This window comes from Notolepis coatsorum (genome assembly GCF_963971535.1).
Source record: "Notolepis coatsorum genome assembly, chromosome: 6".
In the NCBI taxonomy this organism is placed as follows: Eukaryota; Metazoa; Chordata; class Actinopteri; order Aulopiformes; family Paralepididae; genus Notolepis; species Notolepis coatsorum.
Genome location: NC_140170.1, coordinates 90,410,403 through 90,432,704, shown reverse-complemented (window position 1 = coordinate 90,432,704; position 22,302 = coordinate 90,410,403). Strand labels below are relative to the sequence as shown.

Sequence of the window (22,302 nt, the reverse complement as noted above, 5' to 3'; positions counted from 1 at the left end):
CACTTAGGTGGCAGCTAATGGGGATCCTTTTAAACAATAAACAATACTTTGTTTGAATTAAAGTGTTCAAATAAGTGTTAAATAGCTCTACATTCGAACAGTCATCACTGATATAGAGTGCTTGGTCAGTAACATGGGTCAGTCCCTCTGCAGTAAACACAAAATTATTTTTCTGGTATCCCTTCCCACTTTATCCAATCAGGAGAGAGAACCCTAGATATCTTTTTACTTATTTCAAGAAATCTTGCAAATCCAAATTTGCTTACTGCACTAGTAGTAGATCAGACCATTTTTGCAGTGTGGAATCTTCTCTCCTGATTGGATAAAGTGGGACATTTATTTTCTGTTTACTGCAGAGTGGAGTGACTGAGAGACCCATGTTACTGACCAGACAATCTATATCAGCGATGGCTGTCGGAGTGTAGAGCTATTATTTTAACATATAGACCACTTATTTTAACAAACAGAAAATACACCTTCCAGCTACTTTTCAGTAACACAATCGTGTTATAACATCATGCCACCTCCCCCCACCCCCCCCCCCTCCCCCAGCCGCTCCATGCCTTGTCATATAGCTGCGTTTTGTCTGCTCTGAGGGAGAGCACAGCTACATGAAGAAGGCTGATTACAAGGAGACAGAACAGGCAACAACAATTACAAAGGCCCTTGTTTTTGCCGAAAGAACGTGACACCCTTTAGTCCATAACAGTGGATAAGCTCCTCTAGCAGGTTTTGCGTCTAGTTTGTATCGTTTGTGGATTGTCTGGCACAGTTATTCATCTGCTGTGTTCCAGCAGTCAAGCTGCTTTGAACAGAGGGGAGAGAGAGAGAGAGAGAGAGAGAGAGAGAGAGAGAGAGAGAGAGAGAGAGAGAGAGAGAGAGAGAGAGAGAGAGAGAGAGAGAGAGAGAGAGAGAGAGAAAGAGAGAGAGAGAGAAGAGAGAGAGAGAGAGAGAGAGAGAGAGAGAGAGAGAGAGAGAGAGAGAGAGAGAGAGAGAGAGAGAGAGAGAGGAGAGAGAGAGAGAGAGAGAGAGAGAGAGAGAGAGAGAGAGAGAGAAGCAGGCACCCCTTGTTAGATACTTCACATATGAACATACTGGTAAGTAAGACATTTGGAAGACCAGGCACAATCATTTTTGTGTGATTACATTAATCTGGGACACTGGAAAGCAGATTGTGAAATGAATAGAAGAGCTAAGAGCCCTTCAAACACATTGTTGCAGTTCGAACATTTTACCAGGTTTGAATGATAGTCTGATGTTCACACTAAAAGTGACTGCTTATGTTTTACCCTAATCACAGATTCCATGCAGTGATATTGATTTGCTGCTTCTGTACAATATTTAAACATAGTTGACCAACATGTCAGGAGTCTACATAATCAGACAGAGGCAGGGGTATGGCCCTCTCTAATCCCACTGTCCCAAATGCTTTGAGTCATTCATCCAATCAGTCAAAGGCAGCAGTGGATATCGGTGGGCAGTTTTTTCCACTGTATATTGAGTGATTTCTGTTATTAGCTGCATTATTGTGTATACCCAGATAAGAGAATATTTTACACTGTTATGATGAGGCATTTTAATGATTACCGTAAAACCTCAACTTAAAAGTCGAGTCCCATATAGACGCCTTCCCATTTTACTGGCTGATTGTGGCTACAAATATAGGCCTATCTCAATTAGAAGCCGGGTTTGTTATGTATTGGGTTATTTATCTGGTTGCCATTGACTGGGAATCAGTTTCTTTTTTAACTTTCAAATGTCAGTCGCATTTGCTGATCACCATGGCAACGTAGAGAAAAAAGTACAACCTAAAGGGCCAGACTGCGTGGTGGGGGAGGAAGCGTATTACAATGTCTGGACAATTCCTGAGTGGCCCAACTGACCAAGGTTGCCAGTTATTCTCTGTATTCTCTTGTCTGATTCTCACTCTCTGCAGACCGAGCTGTGTTGATTGATTGATTGAAAACTTTATTAACAGATTGCAGAATGGGTACAGTACAGTACAGCTCAATACATACAATTGTTAAGGGGATGCAGACCAGAGAAAGACTTTCGTCTTGTTTACATCAGGGTCCCCCATTTTCAATTCATCGTAACATATATGACATACAGATAGACAGTACTGCTACATCTATACATTTATGACATACCAGATTTGCAAATACAGTACTGTTTGTGATACGAAAAGAGTCCAGAAAAGAAGTATATACATTTGATGTAGAAACTGTACATTGGAGGAGGTTGGGTAGGTGGGGGGGGGGGTACTGTACATTGGAGGTGGTTGGGTGGGTGGGGGGAGGTTGGGTAGGAGTGGGGGGGAGGTTGGATAGGAGGGGTGGGTGGGGGACACTGTACAACTGTACAAGCAACACTGTACATTGGAATATTGACAAGACCATACTTGGTCATTTTTACTGTACATTGGAGGGGGTTGTGTTAGGACATTTACAGGGGCCAGTTTCGAATTGCAGTCTCCCGTAGGTATTTTTGAAAGTGGGTAGTGATTCACATTCCTTTACAGCTTTGGGTAGTGCGTTCCACATTGATGTGGCATAATTGCGAAACGTGTTTAGTCCCTTGTTTGAGCCGAATCTGGGTTTAACATGATTTGTGGAGCTCCCTCTGGTGTTGTGATCGTGGTATTCACTGACCTTTGGGAAGTATTTTGACATGTACATGGGTACCTTGGTCGTGTAGTGTATCTTGTAGACCAGGCCCATTGCAAGTTGCTGTACTCTGTCGTCTACTCTAAGCCATCCTAGGTTGTCAAAGTGGGCAGGGGTGAGGTGGGTTCTAGGAGTAAGGTCAAGCAGTAGTCTGACGAGTTTGTTTTGAGATGTTTGTAATTTTGTTTTTAGCGCCTTTGAGTACCATGAGGTGCAAGCATAGTCGTAGTACCCTTGAATGAGTGCTCCTGCAAGAGTCTTCAGGGTATTCTTGTTTACCAGTGAGGAGATCCGGTACAAGAATCGAGTTCGTTGGTTAACTTTTTTTATTACATTTTTATTACATTTTTATTACATTTTATCACAGGAAAGATTTGCCTCTAGGATGGAACCCAGGTAGGTAATATCTTCTTTCCTTGTGACAATATTGTCACCCACTGTAACTGAGAAGCCGTCGGTCTTGCTGAGTTTGTTATTTGAACCGAAGAGAATGGACTCTGTTTTGCCCATGTGTAATGATGTTGTTATCAGCGAGCCATATGCAGATTTTGCCTAGTTCTGAGCTGAGGGTTTTTTCAACCTGTAACTTGTTCTTGTCAGAGACCAGCAGGGCTGAGTTGTCCGCAAACAGGAACAAGTTGCAGTCACAAGCTGACGACATGTAATTTGCATAAATTAGGAACAGTAACTAATATGCTTCCTTGTGGAACACCACAGCTCAAGTCCGGTAGCATGTTAACGGAAAAGCTTCTATCACTAAGGTAGGAGGTGAACCAGGATAGGGCTGTGCCACTGACACCAACTGCCTGGCAGAGACGATCAATAAGGATATCATGGTCTATCGTATCGAAAGCTGCACTAAGGTCTTCTGAGTCCCCTCCTCTACTCCCTGTACACACACGACTGTGTGGCTCAGCGGAGTAACAACACAATCATCAAATTTGCTGACGACACAGTAGTGGTGGGCCTGATTTCTGCAAACGACGAGAGGGCCTACCTGGAAGAGGTCAAGGTCCTGGTGGGATGGTGCCAGGAGAACAGCCTCTCCCTGAACGTCAGCAAAACAAAGGAGATGATTGTGCAATATATGCAATATATAAAATAAGGAACCCAGTTTTGGGAGCAATTGAATGTAGGCAACCAAAACTAGACAACAACTTCCAGATTGAGACGTTCCTCTCCTCTCTTGATTTACCCAAAATCACAGTCAAACATAATAATATAGGATTTGCACGCTGCAATTTCTAGACTAAAAGCAAATAAATCCCCGGGCACAGATGGCTTCACCGCCGTATGGTATAAAACATTTAGAGAACAAATGACCCCAACACAACTGAAGGCATTTAATTGGGTACTAGAAAAAAGGGAACCCCCCCCCCTGGAGAAAAGCAATAATTTCTGTCATCCCGAAGGAAGGGAAAGACAAACTAGATTGTTAAACTTGGAATATAAATTATTTACATCTATAATATCACAAAGAATAGACAAGATCCTACCCAACCTCATTCATTTGGACCAGACAGGCTTCATTAGACAGAGGCAGACACAAGACAACATTAGAAGAACATTACACATTATTAGACATATCACCCAAAACGGAATAGAGGCAGCCCTAACAAGTTTGGATGCAGAGAAAGCATTTGATTCGGTAAGGTGGTCCTTCTTATATAAGGTATTAGGGAAATTTGGCTTTCATGAGTCTATAATAGCAACCTTTCGAGCACTATACGACAAACCAACCGCAAGGATCAAAATTAACAGGGACCTATTGAAGTCCTTCACCCTAGGATGTGGGACTAGACAGGGTTGTCCGGCTTCTCCAGGACTGTTCACCCTTTTTATAGAACCTCTGAGCCAATGGATAAGACAAAATGTTGACATAAAGGGAGTGGGCTTGGCAGACGGAGAACATAAACTCAGTCTCTTCGCTGACGATGTCATGGTGTACCTAACTCAACCCACACAGACAATCCCAAAACGAATGAACTTACTAGAAGAATATGGGACGCTTTCAGGTTACAAATTAAATATTCAAAAGACTCAAATACTTACGTTTAACTACAATCCCCCCAACCATATTAGAGGGAAATTTAAAATGAAATGGGAAGTAGACTCATTAAATTACCTGGGCGTGAACATGCCAAGGGATATCTCAAGAATATTTTATCTCAACTACGGCCCTTTAAATGTAAAACTAAAGTCAGATATATTAAGATGGAGCCTCATCCCCTTCTTAAGTTTAAGCTCCAGGGTGGACTCAATAAAGATGAACATCCTACCGAGATTGTTATACCTGTTTTAGACCCTCCCAGTGGAGATACCCACTAAGCAATTCATGGAGTGGGATAGATTAATATCGAGATATCTATGGCAGGGGGAAAAACCCAGAATCAGATATAAAACGCTACAGATAAGAAAAGAAAGGGGGGGAATAAGCCTGCCCTGCTTACAGGATTACTATTATGCAGCCCAGTTGAGGCCAATAGTATGTATATATTCCACCTAAATACAAACAGCCTGAGACCTAAACTGGCTGAAATCAGACAATTGTTTTTAAACGGGAAGGCAAACATATTGTGTTTCACAGAAACAAAGCTAGACTCATCTGTACAGGATCCAGAGATTGAAATCGAAAACTACTCAATAGTCAGGAGGGATAGGAATCAATATGGAGGTGGCGTCTGTGTGTATATACACAAAGATACCAAATCATCAACCGTACTGACCTTAACCATGATGAAATTGAAACTGTTTGGATTGAAATCTTATTCGATAGGGCAAAACCAGTACTAGTAGGCACAATCTATAGACCGCCAGAACAGAGTGGCTTCTATGACACACTTGATGGGTGTTTAGCTGGGGTGGAGGGTGTAGAAAAAAATCTTATTGGGGACTGGAACACGGATATGCTGCGTAAAGCAGCACCCGTCTTCAAGGCCTTCAGTAGGTTTTCTGATCTGCACGGTTTCAGCCAGCTAATCACCCAACCCACAAGGGTATGTGATTCGACACAAATATGGCACCCCTAAGAACCACCAGGGTTAAAAATCGCGCTGAGCCATGGATGCACACTGAAATACTGGCCGCTATGAAAACCAGAGAAAAAAAATGCTCTGAACTTCATAAAAGTCAGACAAAGCTTTCCAAAAGCTCAAACAGTGAACTCCAAGCCCACGTGGTTGAACAAAAAATTCTAAGAAATGACGTAAACACCATGATCAAAACCGCAAAAAAAAATTCATCAATGACAAAACTGAGGAAAACAAAAACAAACCATGTGAACTATGGAAATTACTCAATAATCAACTAGGCTGCAGTAAAAAACTTAAAACCAGATTCTCAAACATAAACATAAAGACGGACAACACGCTCATCACAGACAAGCTGGATGTAGCCAATTACTTAAACATCTTCTTCACAAACATAGCCACAACACTGGTAAACAAACTACCCTCCCACTCAGGGCATTATGGGGTAGAACACATAGTAGCATACTACAAAAACCTAGGGGTCCGTAAAGACGACTTCAAACTAGAAATGGTAACAACCGATGAGGTACTAAAAAAATTTAGCGCCCTCCAACCTAACAAGGCCCCTGGCCATGACAACATCCCCTCCAAATTTCTCAGAGACTCAGCAGCCGCCATCACCCCAGTCATCACACACATAATAAACCTCTCCATAAAACAGGGACACGTCCCCAAGGACTTTGCGAGAGTGACCCTGAAGTGTCTTTCTTGCTTCATTTATCTCTATCTAAGTTCATTGATCGTATAGTTTTCTATTACCCTTTTCCTCTGCATTGGTTAGGTATTTTTCTCAGATGTTCGGTTCAAGTGAGGGGAGACGGACAACGTGGTCAAGATCAACGGGCGGCGGTTGTTTATTAATACCATAGCTTAGGAATCAACAAGTACATCGTCTCTTTGGTTCAAATCTAATTGTCTCTTTCATGTGGCTGTTGTCGTCTCAGGTTGTCCATGGCAACAACGAGTCCTCTCTTAGTGGTTCGCTGGTCTGGTTGTTAACGGCAACCTTGCTTTCGGATCCTTGGAGGTTTGGGAGCGCTTGGTTCTTTCATCTACCCTCGGTGGAGTCTGGATCCCCTGCTGCGAGGCGATTTCGTCTGTCATCGGGTCTCAGTCCCTCTGTGTCACTGCTTGGCTCTGCAGTAGCTGGCTTGGCGAGTCTCAGGCTCTTCTCTCCAGTTCTGTGTGGCTCTGCCTCTCAGGGGTCCGTCCCCTGTGTCTCCGGGTCTGTGTCAGCGCTTCCCCAGGTCCCTTCTGGGTGTGAGTCGTGTGTCTAGTGTGTCGCCATCAGCCCTTTTTATCAGAGGAAGAGAGAGAGAGAGAGAGGGGGAGGGGGAGACAGAGAACGAGAGGGAGGGGGAGACCCTGCCTGCCTATTCTTGTCCATGATCTGTCTTATTTTGGTCACATTCCAGCAGAAATGTGTCTGCTGGTGTCCTGTGACCACATGTTTCGCTGACACAACCTCCTGGGTCTTGTGACAACAGCTTCACAGTTTAAATCTGCTGACACTTTAATCATTACTTAATGAGAGGATTAGTTTTTCCCTGAGTAACATCCTCATGCTTGTGACAAAAATGTTTACATAGTCTAGATAAGAAACAGACTACTTTGTCCTGACAACAAACCATATATCCCCGTCCTTTAATAGAACACTTTATTTTCCTGATGAACATTTGACCAATACTGTATAGTTTTACCTTCTAGTTTTAAGAGTTTTTATTCTTTATTGTGACTAAGTTATTCTAATAGTTTCTAAGAGTTTATGCCTACATGTAACCTATGAAATTGCTAAATCTTGATGCATTTTGAACACTTGGCCTCACTTGAGTGCTGCTGACTCATCTATCTGAGAGGCTCTTTTTACAGTCCGATTCACTCTGTCCCCTGACCACTCTGCCATGTCGTAACTTGAAAGTCCTTACTTAGGGTAGGGGTCAGTTTTATTGTCTTAAGGTCAGCCATCTGTTTCTGGGGAGTCAACCTGCCTCAAGCCTAGGGTCTCAGAAATAACTTCACATGGTGTACTCTACATGGCCCTTCTCTATCAATCAGCATTTTGTCTTTCTAATCATTTTCCTTGTACATTTCACTTGCATTTATTCATGTTTTCATTTAGAAATATACGACAATCCACCCTTAGGGGGTTTAATAACCCACTATACAACATTAATTTTCTAAATTAAACATGTTAAAAATCATAACCATAATTTTTGCTAATATTTTTCAAAATATCAAAAAAATCCAAAATTTACCCAAATCGAACTACAACCCCCTTTCCATCTGTACAGTTACAAAATCATCATTTTACCTACCTTTTCCTCCTTTCACAGTTTATACACATTATCAGTTATTATTATGACATCCAGTCTAAGAAAGCTGTTCCTGTTTTTACAAGAAACACTCTTTCACTAATAGCTTTGTTGTTTAGACTATTTTTTATCCGTGTAATTAGCTTAAATGTCTATTTTGTGTAATGGACTCTGCAAGAAAAGATTAATACATCACACCACTAAAAGATTAACTCTCTAAACATTTGAGGGAAATTCAAACAAGCATACATAAATCCTTTTTACTCCTTAAAAAGACCACTGAGGCCTCAATTATTCTTCGCTTTCATCCCTGTTTAAACCTCCTGAGGCCTTTACTGCTAACTCGTTTTTGACCGTTTTCTTCTTGTTGTATCTTGTGCTAATCACCGCCTCTTCTTCGTTGTATGCAGGTCTCTGGTACTGCTCCGATTCTCCACAGAAGGAAACGATTTTCCCTCTGTCCTTTTTGCACTTTGGATTATTATTTACAAAACACACAATAGATTGGAAACATTTATTTTCGCAGATACATTCTCTACTGTTCTGCATTCTGACAATACATTTTTCTCCAAATTATTTATCTATGTATTTCACAGCTTCTTAAGTTATTTATTCAATCAAATCAACTTTGTCTCATTTCTTTTTGTGCTGTACTGTTTTACTAGATATGCAATATCTCAAGATCAACACAACTACCACTTCCACCCTTGACAGTGGAATATCCATTATTTCACTTTCAAATACCTTGTTTCCCGACAGCTCCTCGGTCCGGACAGTCAGCTCTAGACGAGGCCAATCACCAACAGAACCTATGTGCATGGTCAACAAACCACAGTCCCTTTTAACACACATCACACACACTCCGTCAGCTTTCAACAAGCCGGTGCAGAGTCTTCCATAAGTCAATCATCAAATTCACATGTCTGCACCCTACATGAACACTATTCCGGCCAATTCGCGACCAAAAACCTACAGAGCTTTCTATAGACAGAGAAATATGTTTCCCCAACTCTTATCATAACCCAAAAAGTGACACAACCCTCCAGATTCTACATCTGGAGCCTTAATGAGCGGAAAACAAACCATGAACCAGCTCCCGTCCATTCCCAGTTTCCAGCTCATTATATCAGACCTCCTACCAGTCTCGCTGTGTCACCACCACCTGCTACCCCTGACCGGCGAGAGACCCCCCCAGCCAGCCAGTTCCTATAACTATCCGAGTACCAAACAAAAACAAACAAATTAACAAAAAAATTGTGAGTGCCTACATGCTACACACCCATCAAACAGAACTTAACTATCATCTAGAGGCATAAATACCCCCGCAAAACTAAGACAGCAAAATTAGAAATCCAAAAAGAAATAAAATAAGTAATGAAATAATAATTGTGTTTTTTTTTTTTTTTTTTTTTTTTCCTTAATTCAACTTTGACCACCCTTTGATCAAGTATTGTAATCACCACTATAAATAGTCCTTTGTTTCTAACTCTGTCTAATATTATATGTTCCACTTTTCCTGTCTAAAACCATACATTTTGTTAGTTTAGATTAACCCATGCAATTTTCCCAGTTACTTCATCCCATCAACAGCCCCAACTTACCCTGGTTAGTCTTCCAAACCATTTTAGTAACTTGCACACCTAATCAAACCTTATCCATGTATCCTCATCTCTATCCTTATCCTAATCAGTCTCATTTTCCATCTTAATTTATCAATAACTCTATTTACTCGAACACCCAAAGGCTTTGTTTGTGCATTTCCGCTTTGCTCTTAATTAACCTATGACCTATGCAGACACCCCCTCTGAAAATGTCCCAACTCTCCACATTCCCAGCAACCCTGTTTGGACTCTTGCTTCTTACTGGACGTTCGCTGAGTCCGCCACCCTTTGTAACATGACCGAGCGAAATGGCCAACCTCCCCACAATTCCAGCACACAGCCGACGCCGGCCATCCCAGGGGTTCCAGTTTACCACGACTCCCACAGTCTCTCGGCTGGCATCCCACAGTCCTCGCCAGGTCCACCCCTCTCCCGTCCTCTGGTCGCATGTCCTGTTGCCTGGAGGAGAGAGGGGCATACCTGTCCTTTTCTGCTGCCTCTCCTCGGGCCTTCTCTTGTTGGGAGGGGCCTAGAAACTCACCCCTCCTGCGGTTCTGTTCACCCTGTCGCGGCCCAGTTCCCTGTCCGGGCAACGGGGCACAGGGCACTCTTTGATCACAGCGGCCTAGGTCAGACGCCCGAAGCATGATCTCAACAGCTGTCGCTTCTAGCAGCGCAGCCTTTCTTGCCAGTTCTTGTTCCAATCTCTGAGTCTCGTGTGCGGCTTGACCGATCTCCAGCTGTGTCTTCATCAGATCTCGATGAACTGCCTCGTGTTGTTCGAACGCTGTCACAAACGCTCTCCGTCGTCTATAGGATGCTGCCTCCTCCCCCATCTCAGCACCGGCGGTTTGACTTCCCATCGTTGGGCTCCGCCTCTCATCTTGGCTTTGGTGCTGAGGGCAGGGTGGACATGGGAAACGGGTGGGCTGTAGAAACTGTTCGTGTATTCCATACCTGCTGTCGGTCTCAGTTCCAGCCCTCCGGCCAGAGTGGACTTCGTGGGACTGCTGTAACCTCAGTCTCTTTTTCTGCCCCTTGGTTAAACCGCAGTCGCCTGCAATGGACACTCCAGCTTGAATCGGTTCTGGTTGGAGTAACACCGTTGTCACTGGTTCACTCCCCTGTATCGGAACCAAAGTCAACATCTCAAGTCCTTCTGTCGCACTGGTCACATGAGAGAAGTCCCAATCAATCAGATCATTATCACTGGTAAAGTCTATCTGGGAAATGTCTGCAGAGGCTCTCGGCCTACTCCCCCCAATGGCCCGATCACTAAGGCCCTTTTCCATATTGTTGTCACTGTTATTCTATTGTTTTTGCATCTAACGCTTCAGTCGTTCCTATTAATGTTCCACTAAGGTGAACTTCCTATGTTACTGTCATTCACACCACTTCCAACCACTCCTGTAATCACCGTTTGAAAAAACAAGTTTCTCCGTCTCACACTATTTTCTACTTACTTGAGTTAAAACACTCACACTGTCAAATTTCTACTGTGCAGACAAGGATTGATAACTGGCTTATCATTCATACTTATACCAAGGCTCATTATAGCCGTTTTCCCTAGATGGTTATGGAAATCGTTAGAGCTCCTGTCCGGCCGAGCACCTGTACAGAAAGAAAGCAGAAACATCCAGACTTAATACAGTGGCATTTCCCTTATTATTTCCACTCTTCGTTATGCATTGGAAATGTCGGGCAACACTATACTAAAATATTTAGAGAGACACAGTGTGATTTGTTTGAAAAAATAACGATACAGCTTATCTTGTTTTTTGTCCGTTCCTTCAACAGGAACACTGGAGGTTTCCAATCCCCTGTGTGCTCTCTCCACCTGATTTCCTGGGAAATATAATCATTAATCCCCTTCCTATCCATTGTCTAATAATCCTTTGTAAACCTGGTCTTCCATCCGTTCCAACCTCTCTTTGCTTGATGAATCTGTTCATCCTAACCTTATTTCTTACTTTTAAATGCCCGATTAGCGTATCGACTAAATGTATTATTCGCTTTTGCTTCACATTCCTCATACAACATCAACTTCATTCACTCCTTATACACACACTTGTACCCCCCACAACACTTAATAAAAATTAATCAGTGTTGCTACTGCTACCAACCACCGATCAGGGAAAACAATAAACCTTTAGCAACTTAGATCACTAAAACCCTGACCGACACATAGTACAGCTGGCCACGTTAATAAATTCACGGACACCCGCACTATGCCACCTGCAATATTCACCCCGTTCCCTGAATACACAAAGAACCGTCAACTCACAGCCCAAAGCGTCCTCCCTTCAGTTTCGAACCTGAACGGAAACACCCCAAGCCTTCCTCCCAAGGAATATCACAAATCATCCTACCACCACCTGCACCTAGACAGGCCAACGCCCATCCGGTACCTACTTCACATACACAATAACAACGCAGTTCAAATAAACCTACAACCAAATGCCCACAACACACGCCACAAACCTAGGGATGGCGAAATACAAGGATAGACAGAGGGGGGGCGAAGGGAAAAGAAAAAGGAAGGAGGGATACAGGGATACAGGGACTAAGGGGAGGAAAGGGGGGGGGGCACACAATGCAACATTAACTATTACCAAAAACCGTCTAAATCAACCTTAACTTCAATCAGACTAAAAGAGTCCGCATGGAGAGACATAGAGGGAGGGGGGGAGGGCTCCAAAATAACCATGAATATCCTATTTACCCTTACGCAATAATTTAGCAAGTAACACCATTCTAATATAACCAATATAACCAATTTTAATATAACCAATACTCCACGCCCATGATGAATTGAAAATGGGGGACCCTGATGTAAACAAGACGAAAGTCTTTCTCTGGTCTGCATCCCCTTAACAATTGTGTGTATTGAGCTGTACCGTATTGTACCCATTCACAATCTGTTAATAAATTCTTCAATCAATCAATCAATCAGGCAATCTATCCTAAACAAAACTCCCTTTGTGCACCTGTCATCTCACAAAGTTAAGCTGGGAGACAGGGATGGAGCGGAGGGGGGCGTGGGTGGAGGAGGGAGGGAGGGAGGGAGGGAAGGAGGGAGAGAGGGAGGGAGGGAGGGAGGGAGGGAGGGAGGGAGGGAGGGAGGGAGGGAGGGAGGGAGGGAGGGAGGGAGGGAGGGAAGGAGGAAGGGGAGAGTGTGAACGAGGAAGGAAGAGACAGAGGAAAAAGGGGGGGAGGGGGGGGGTTCACGCCAAATCCCATCACAAAACGCCGCTGCTCTCACTTCAACCATACTTGGCCCATAACAAATACAGATTTATAATCAAACAAGTATACACATCCATCATCAATAACTGAAAAAACCGAATATAAAGAACTCACAAATTCCCACAGATTGCCGCTACTCAAAACCTATTATAACCACAACTGCTCTCTATTGCTTACTGCACCTCGTTCCACCTGTAAAGGTGAAACTATAAAAGAGGCAACAGCGCCCTCCGCTGGAACGTCTTGTCCATCACCACCATTTCACTACAGCACTCACCACTTCCTGTAGGAGGCGCCCACGCCTCCCCCGCAAGTGCGTCATCACGTAAACCACCCCAAGACGTCAACTTGACGTTCTACCTCAACCACAAAACTACAATTCCCAGAACCCTCTACACCGGAAGTCCCTGTCCACCGTCTCTCTAAGATCCCGCGCCAGCAAAAAGTAGCAACACGCGAGATTCCCCGAGAGTTCAACCATGCTATATTGTTAGCACAGGTAGCTTAGCATCTTAGCTTCGTTAGCTCAGTGCTACTAGCTCCTATTAGCTTAGCTCAGCATCCAACATCACTCCTCCTAAACGGCCCCTTCTCCTGTTGATCCGAGCGGCACAACACATCGCAACGTTTACACAACCCCTGCTTTCCCCCATAACATAACTTTAATCCTATTTAGCCCCCGTTCACAGAACATATATCATTATCCTTATTCTAGCATGCTCTCCCGATTGGCCCTGCCTGACCGAAATACACAGTATATCAAACGCACCCCAAGCTCCGACGCTCCCAATGACGTCACCAGCTCTAAAATCCCCGTCTTCTTTGATCTTTACTACATTACTTTTAGACTTCCACACCACCGTTATGAAAAATTCCAACGCACACTTCACATCATCTAGGTTCCATCTCACATGCCATTCATTCAATTCACTCGAAAACGCAACACAGCGACCACACGCTAGTCCCGTCGCGCTCAGCTAATGCTGGCAGGACAGGGGTGTGGTTTCTCCCCGCTGCAGCCTTGGCCACCTGGTTCATAATAATACAAAAAATACCTTGACATTCACTCAGAGCTCCTAACATTCATCCATTTAAACACATATACTTAGCAAAACAATATCCCATTCATAAGCATACCATTCATTTGCACACATTCATTCCTAAACGCATTTGCTGCCCACTTCACACAATATCCTCCTATGTTCTAATCCCCTGTACAGTATCTACTCCCAAAGTGCTTCATATATCTACTGAGTCCGCGTTGCTATACCCCTGAGAAACCCACTCCATTCATGTATAGTAGCCCGTGAAAAGTTTCAGCAGCGCCCTTTGTTGGCTTGTATCGGAGTGTTATATGGCCAAATCGTGTGTTCGACCGTACTCCCCGCCACCCGTAGAGCCCCTTGCATTCCTCCACGCGGCTGATGTTCATCAGATATCGACCTTAGCCAATCTGAGCCTAAATGACGTCGGACTAGAAGTGGTAATTCGCTTATGGAACGTCTTCCAAAGTCCATTACTCCGTCGCACCGACTCTAAGTGTGGTTTCTACAGCATTCTAGCCCGAACCTAACATCTCCCTGTTCTCTGTTTCTCTTCGCGGAACCAGGCTATCCCCGTACTTCACCACGGTACTCTTATTCTACTCTTTGATCTGACTACTCCTCTTTACCCTCTAATGAACCACTACGTCACGCACAGTCCCACTTCCCGCTATCTGTGACTAATCTCCGTTCTACTGCTCCTACGCCGGTCCCCTCAAATATTTTACCTAATCCCTAGCCTATCCCCTAAACTGATATAACTAAATACAGACATCTATTTCCTCTCCTCACTTGGCCTTGTACATTTACATTTTACATTTAGTCATTTAGCTGACGCTTTTATCCAAAGCGACTTACAAGTTCTGTACGACAAGCCATCAGGAAGAGCACAACTCTATCAGCTGAGTAACAATGTTCATCAAAGTGTTGAGTGCTACAGTGTAGGTTAGTTTATTAGGACAAGTGCATGACAGTATGGTTAGTTAGGGTTAGATTTTTTTTTTTTTTTTTTTTAATTCAGATAATGGTTGAAGAAGTGAGTCTTTAGTCGACGGCGAAAGATTGGACGTGTTTCGGCTGTCCTAACTGGGGTGGGTAGTTCATTCCACCATTGTGGGGCAAGGACTGAGAATAGGCGACTTCTCTTTGATGACCCTCCCGGAGCTTGGATAGGAGTAGGTCTGAGGCGGCCAGAAGATGCAGAGCGTAGGGGTCTTGAGGGTGTGTAGTTAGAGACCATTGACCGGAGGTAGGCGGGAGCAGTTCCCTTTGCCGCACGGTATGCTAGGTCAAGGGCCTTGAAGCGGATTCGTGCAGCAATGGGGAGCCAGTGCAGGTCCCTAAGAAGTGGGGTGACATGGGCCGACTTCGGTAGGTTTGAGATCAGGCGGGCCGCTGCGTTCTGAATGAGTTGAAGAGGCTTAGTGGCAGTGGCCGGGAGGCCAGCGAGCAGTGCGTTGCAGTAGTCGAGGCGGGAGATGACTGTTGATTGGACGAGGAGTTGGGTGGCTTCTTTTGTCAGGAAGGGGCGTATCCTTCTGACGTTGCTCAGGAGGAATCGGCAGGTTCTGGTTGTCGCTGCGATGTGAGCAGAGAAGTTCAACTGGTCGTCGAGGACAACACCAAGGTTCTTGGCGGTCGGGGACGCGGTCACAGCTGCATTCTCGACTGTGATGGAAAGGTCGGTCAGGGGGGAGGATTTGGCCGGCAGGTGGAGCAATTCTGTTTTGCTTAGGTTCAGTTTGAGGTGGTTGGTCGTCATCCAGGCGGAGATGTCGGACAGACAGGCCGAGATCCGCTCAGAGACGTGGATATCTGAGGGAGGGAAGGAGAGGAAGAGTTGAGTATCGTCGGCATAACAGTGGTAGGAGAAGCCATGAGACGTGATAATGTTACCCAGTGATTTAGTGTAGAGGGAGAAGAGAAGGGGTCCTAAAACCGAGCCCTGGGGGACACCCGTCCGCAGGGGGCGGGTGGCCGACAGGGTCCCTCTCCATGACACTTGGTAGGAGCGGTTAATGTATCTTCTCAATGATTCTATGTTATAGCTATATGATCGTTCTCTAATGTATAGTGGAATAGCTTACTCTGCTCGTTGTATTTCCCGTTAAAGTAACAGTTCATTCAAATGTGGTCCTTTGGAAATCACGTGGAGGCGGAGACAGCGCTGCGGGTGAAAACGGTTCTGACCGTTGTTTTATTGGAATATCCAACAGCTTAAATTATCTGGTTCACAGCATCAATTATTTTCTATCTCTAATCAGCTTTTCCCGGAGGGCTTCTTAGTGGCATCTCTTATTCTCGAACTGGTGGGGTGGATTCTCCGTCTCTGCTTCTCCGTTCTCTCTGCGTCTCGGTGTCTCCGTGTCTCTGTCTCACCTCCATCATTCAACCTGTAGGTTTTATAGAGAAGAGAGAACCCCCCCCCGCCCTTGCGCCATCCAGTGCCGTCACCCCAGAGAGCCTGCTTTCCTATTGGCTAGAAGGTCTCCCCTCTCAGTGATTTGGGTCTTGCGAAACAGCGTTACAAGGTGACCTTACAGAGGGGATATGAACTAGTTTCCTTTTAGAATGATTTACCCAAGTGTCCCTGAATGCGACCCTCATACAGATGGAAATATAGTACCCACTCAACCTAACAGTGGGTATCACAGAATGGCCTGTTTGGTCTGCTTAGCTAAAGTAAACAGAACTCGGGTGTTGGCCTTCAGGCCGTCACTTCTTGACTTAAAAGTTAGTTATTGGGCGCACCATCCCTGTTCATTGTGGAGGAAGATGTGTCATCTGTTTGCCATTTGATCTGTTCTTTTATCTTTATGGCACTCTGGGCCTTTCCTATAACTGCTAAGTGAAGGCTGAAGGGGTGCACTGTTAGCTTTTTGACTGAGTTCTCCTGTGGCTTTTTCCATCAACCGCTAGATGATTTTAATCCTTCCTGTAATGCTTATATGGGTCATTTTGATCCATTTCGACTGAGGCCAGTTAACAGCCTTCTTGTTGACTCAAATGTATGGTTAACCTAACAGGTGATTTGGCATGGCTGTGAGTCTCTATTTTTCTAAGAGAAAATAACCTAGTTCTTTGCTATTTCATATATGTGCATAATTTCTATTGTTTAATTTACAGGTTTTATTTAGATAAATATACGACACGGTCATTGAGGTATGATGACAACCATGTCAGCGCAGAGCCAGCCACTCCCATTCCTGCGAGGGCCGCGAGGAGGATCTGGTGGTTGACTGTGTCGAAGGCTGCAGATAGATCTAGGAGAATCAGGACAGAGGAGAGGCCTTTCGCTTTTGCTAAGTGAAGTGCCTCTGTGACCGCAATGAGGGCTGTCTCTGTGGAGTGACCAGTCCTGAAGCCTGACTGATTAGGGTCTAGGAGGTCATTCTACCAACTATAGACATCCTAACTGAACATCCCCTAACCCCTATGCTTCCTATAAGTGCAGCGCCGGTGTGTGGCTGAGACCAGAGCCAGGTTGTGAACCCTGGACCCCGGTACTCCTCCAACACCAACATAACCTGATCCATCTCATTTCTACCTAATGCAATAGCAACCCCAAAAATGCGAGACTGCTTCGACCATTATCAATCTTAAACGCCATTAATACTACTTACCTATCCCCACTGGCCACGGTCGAAATGGTGACGATCCTCAGTCCTCAGTCGTAGAGAGCTTCGATGAGGGGGAGAGAACCTCTCCGTGTCCTTGAGAAGTGGCTGTTGTCGTCTTCAACCGGTTCTGGTCGAATGCAGGACGGGTCACGGACCAATTGAAGTGTCTTTCTTGCTTCATTTATCTCTATCTAAGTTCATTGATCGTATAGTTTTCTATTACCCTTTTCCTCTGCATTGGTTAGGTATTTTTCTCAGATGTTCGGTTCAAGTGAGGGGAGACGGACAACGTGGTCAAGATCAACGGGCGGCGGTTGTTTATTAATACCATAGCTTAGGAATCAACAAGTACATCGTCTCTTTGGTTCAAATCTAATTGTCTCTTTCATGTGGCTGTTGTCGTCTCAGGTTGTCCATGGCAACAACGAGTCCTCTCTTAGTGGTTCGCTGGTCTGGTTGTTAACGGCAACCTTGCTTTCGGATCCTTGGAGGTTTGGGAGCGCTTGGTTCTTTCATCTACCCTCGGTGGAGTCTGGATCCCCTGCTGCGAGGCGATTTCGTCTGTCATCGGGTCTCAGTCCCTCTGTGTCACTGCTTGGCTCTGCAGTAGCTGGCTTGGCGAGTCTCAGGCTCTTCTCTCCAGTTCTGTGTGGCTCTGCCTCTCAGGGGTTCGTCCCCTGTGTCTCCGGGTCTGTGTCAGCGCTTCCCCAGGTCCCTTCTGGGTGTGAGTCGTGTGTCTAGTGTGTCGCCATCAGCCCTTTTTATCAGAGGAAGAGAGAGAGAGAGAGAGGGGGAGGGGGAGACAGAGAACGAGAGGGAGGGGGAGACCCTGCCTGCCTATTCTTGTCCATGATCTGTCTTATTTTGGTCACATTCCAGCAGAAATGTGTCTGCTGGTGTCCTGTGACCACATGTTTCGCTGACACAACCTCCTGGGTCTTGTGACAACAGCTTCACAGTTTAAATCTGCTGACACTTTAATCATTACTTAATGAGAGGATTAGTTTTTCCCTGAGTAACATCCTCATGCTTGTGACAAAAATGTTTACATAGTCTAGATAAGAAACAGACTACTTTGTCCTGACAACAAACCATATATCCCCATCCTTTAATAGAACACTTTATTTTCCTGATGAACATTTGACCAATACTGTATAGTTTTACCTTCTAGTTTTAAGAGTTTTTATTCTTTATTGTGACTAAGTTATTCTAATAGTTTCTAAGAGTTTATGCCTACATGTAACCTATGAAATTGCTAAATCTTGATGCATTTTGAACACTTGGCCTCACTTGAGTGCTGCTGACTCATCTATCTGAGAGGCTCTTTTTACAGTCCGATTCACTCTGTCCCCTGACCACTCTGCCATGTCGTAACTTGAAAGTCCTTACTTAGGGTAGGGGTCAGTTTTATTGTCTTAAGGTCAGCCATCTGTTTCTGGGGAGTCAACCTGCCTCAAGCCTAGGGTCTCAGAAATAACTTCACATGGTGTACTCTACATGGCCCTTCTCTATCAATCAGCATTTTGTCTTTCTAATCATTTTCCTTGTACATTTCACTTGCATTTATTCATGTTTTCATTTAGAAATATACGACAACCCCTCTGCACAAAAAAGGCAGTAAATTAGACCCAGGCAACTACGGCCCTGTTTCTATCCTTACCTCCATCTCGAAAGTCATGAAAAAAAAAACAGGTCGAAAAATACCTTGCGGAAAAAAATCTAATCTACGAATTCCAATCTGGCTTCAGAACATCCCACTCCACTTTCAAAAACACTCTCAAAAAACACCTACGGGAGACTGCAACTCGAAACTGGCCCCTGTAAATGTCCGAACACAACCCCCTCCAATGTACAGTAAATTACCAAGTATGGTCTTGTCAATATTCCAATGTACAGGCTCCAATGTACAGTTTCTACATCAAATGTATATACTCTTTTTTCTGGACTATTTTTTGTATCACAAACAGTACTGTATTTGCAAATTTGGTATGTCATAAATGTATAGATGTAGCAGTACTGTCTATCTGTATGTCGTGTATGTCATATATGTTACGATGAATTGAAAATGGGGGACCCTGATGTAAACAAGACGAAAGTCTTTCTCTGGTCTGCATCCCCTTAACAATTGTATGTATTGAGCTGTACTGTACTGTACCCATTCTGCAATCTGTTAATAAAGTTTTCAATCAATCAATCAATCAATCCTCCCCACCGCATGTATATATTCTCTCCCCACCGTATGTATATATTCTCTCCCACCCACCCACCCCCTCCAAATGTACAGTCTCCTCCCCACTGTATGTATATTTCTCTCCCACCCACCCACCCCCTCCTAATGTACAGTCCCCTCCCCATCATATGTATATACTCTGTCAGGATCTATGGGTAACAGTACTGTATATTTGAATACCGTTTATGTCACAGATGTATCAGTACTAAATACCTGTATGTCCCTATGCCATAAATGTCATGTATGTTGTGTATAATTGTGTGTAATGTTGTGTATGTTGTCATAATTGTCAATATTAATTGAAAATGGGGGACCCTGATGTAAACAAGACAAACGTCTTTCTCTGGTCTGCATCCCCTTAACAATTGTGTGTATTGAGCCGTACTGTATTGTACCCATTCTGCAATCTGTTAAATAAAGTTTTCATTCATTCATGTTGGTGTGCTCCATCGTACTCAGCCAGATGGAAGGACATTGAAAGTGTAATGATGACAGATGGGATTCAAATAGCAGCAATAGTGGCAGATAGTGGGTTAATAGACAACATGACAAAGAAAAACAACCCGTGGATTAACGTAGCACTGAGAATTTGGCAGGATACGATAAAGCTGTGCGGAGTGAGAGGATCCCTCAGAATGTTGAGATGGTGCGCATACGATTCTGACTTCCCTCCCAACAAAACGGACGGGAGTTTTAAAGGGTGGATAGAAAAGGGCCTTGCAAATTATTTCTCATTCGTCCACAAAGGGGTGTTCCAGAGTTTGGTTAAATGCTATTCTGCTGGTCCGTGATTGTATACTATATCAATAGTAGAGTACTCTGCCGTTGTTGTGTACATATGCTACTTGCTGCAGTACCTGGTACAAGAGAAGAGTCGGCATTCGACGGCTGTGGACTGAAAGGAATTGGCAGACAGATAACAGAGCTCAGATCAAACATAAATGCGTTTAATTGCATAAAAACAACGCATAACTAGTCTAAAGGTTTGGATTTCAACAAGCACTGTAGACATGAGAGTCGGCTGAGAGTTTTCATATTTAAGAATGATCAAAGCAGCGTTGAATATTCTAGCTAATAAAGTTCTGTTTCTCTGGAGCCAGGAAGCTCTCCATCGATGGATTGGTTGTTGTTTGGCTCGTTGCTATGGTGATGGGTTTCTTCGTCTTCTTCTTCTTGTAAGTTTCCGGCGGACTACGCATCTAGGCGTATTGCCGCCCTCCACATGACAGTGAGATCACTGTAGAAACAAAATTATGGCGGGTCGCGACCACAAAAGCCGCACACCGCCACCTACTGCACACACCATTCCACAATAACCTTCTTCTTCACTGGGTATAGTGGCAGATTGCGACCACAAAAGCTGCATACCGCCACCTACTGTACAATCCATTCAACCCCATAACACACAAAACAACAAACCCATCCCTAACATCACCACCCTCCAAACCTAACATATGAGTCCCTCCTTGCCTCCTGTGGGCTGACCCTGGCCTCCTTGAACACTCACCACCCCCTTCTCCAACTCTACTTGATCCCTCACCCTATTTAACTCCCTTATAACGTCCTCCACTGTCAACCCCTTCATACCCAAGTGTCCCACTGCTGCTTGAACTATCAACTGGGTCCTAACTGTCCTACTACTAACCGTCGCTGTTGTATTTACTACTCCTGCCACAAAGCCCACTAAATCCAACTTCTCCCCCCACACCCTCCTTTTCTCCTCCTGAACTTCCTCTACTGTCAGATGCCCTCTTCTAAAACCCTGATCCCCATCTTGCTTTCCCTGATCCTCCTGCACTATCCTCACTGCCAACTCCCCTTCTCTAAACCCCTGACCCTTGCCTTGCTGTCCCTGTCCTACCTTCCTAGCTGCCTCTGCATAAGAAATCCTACCTTCCCTTCTCACCTGCTGGACCATTACCTCCCGTTTCACCGTTTCACCGCCTCACAACCCCAATACCCTACACTATGCTTCCCACCACAACTACAACACTTCGGCTCCACTCACTGTTCACACTCCCCATACTTATGCTCCCCACTACACCTACCACATCTCTGTCCCTTCCTACACAACTTAGCTATATGTCCAAACTCCTGGCACCTGTAACACCTCAACGGATTTGGCACAAACTCCCTAACCCTATATGCCAAATACCCTAAAAATACCACTTTCGGACTAACCTCACCCTCAAACTGAATGACTATTGTCCCTGTCTCCTCCTTCTCTGCCCCTCTCTTCATCCTTTCTACACTCTTAACTTTCCCATTACGATCGTCACTCCTCAAATCTCCTAACAGCTGATCCATACTAACCTTAATTGGAATTCCACTAATCACCCCCTTGCAACCCCCATCCCTTTTCTCCCCTACTATCGCTACTCTACAGATAACCACTTTGCCAATGCTCTTCATTTCCCTTGCCCTCTCTACCTGCACTACACTTACACACCCTATAAACAAGTTCCCATCGTCTAACACCTTCCCGTACCTTACCTCTCCTAACTGTGCTTTAATGAGTCTCGACAACTGGCTCGGCTCTATATCCCTAACTCCCT

At 44.5% G+C, this 22,302-nt stretch overlaps 1 protein-coding gene across 1 annotated transcript in view; it reads right to left on the bottom strand.

The window, feature by feature from the left end:
- LOC311229607 (elastase-1-like) overlaps positions 1-22,302 on the bottom strand; it is a gene marked incomplete at both ends in the record, with an annotated part of 36,573 nt that overhangs the window by 13,769 nt on the left and 502 nt on the right. The window lies entirely within an intron of this gene.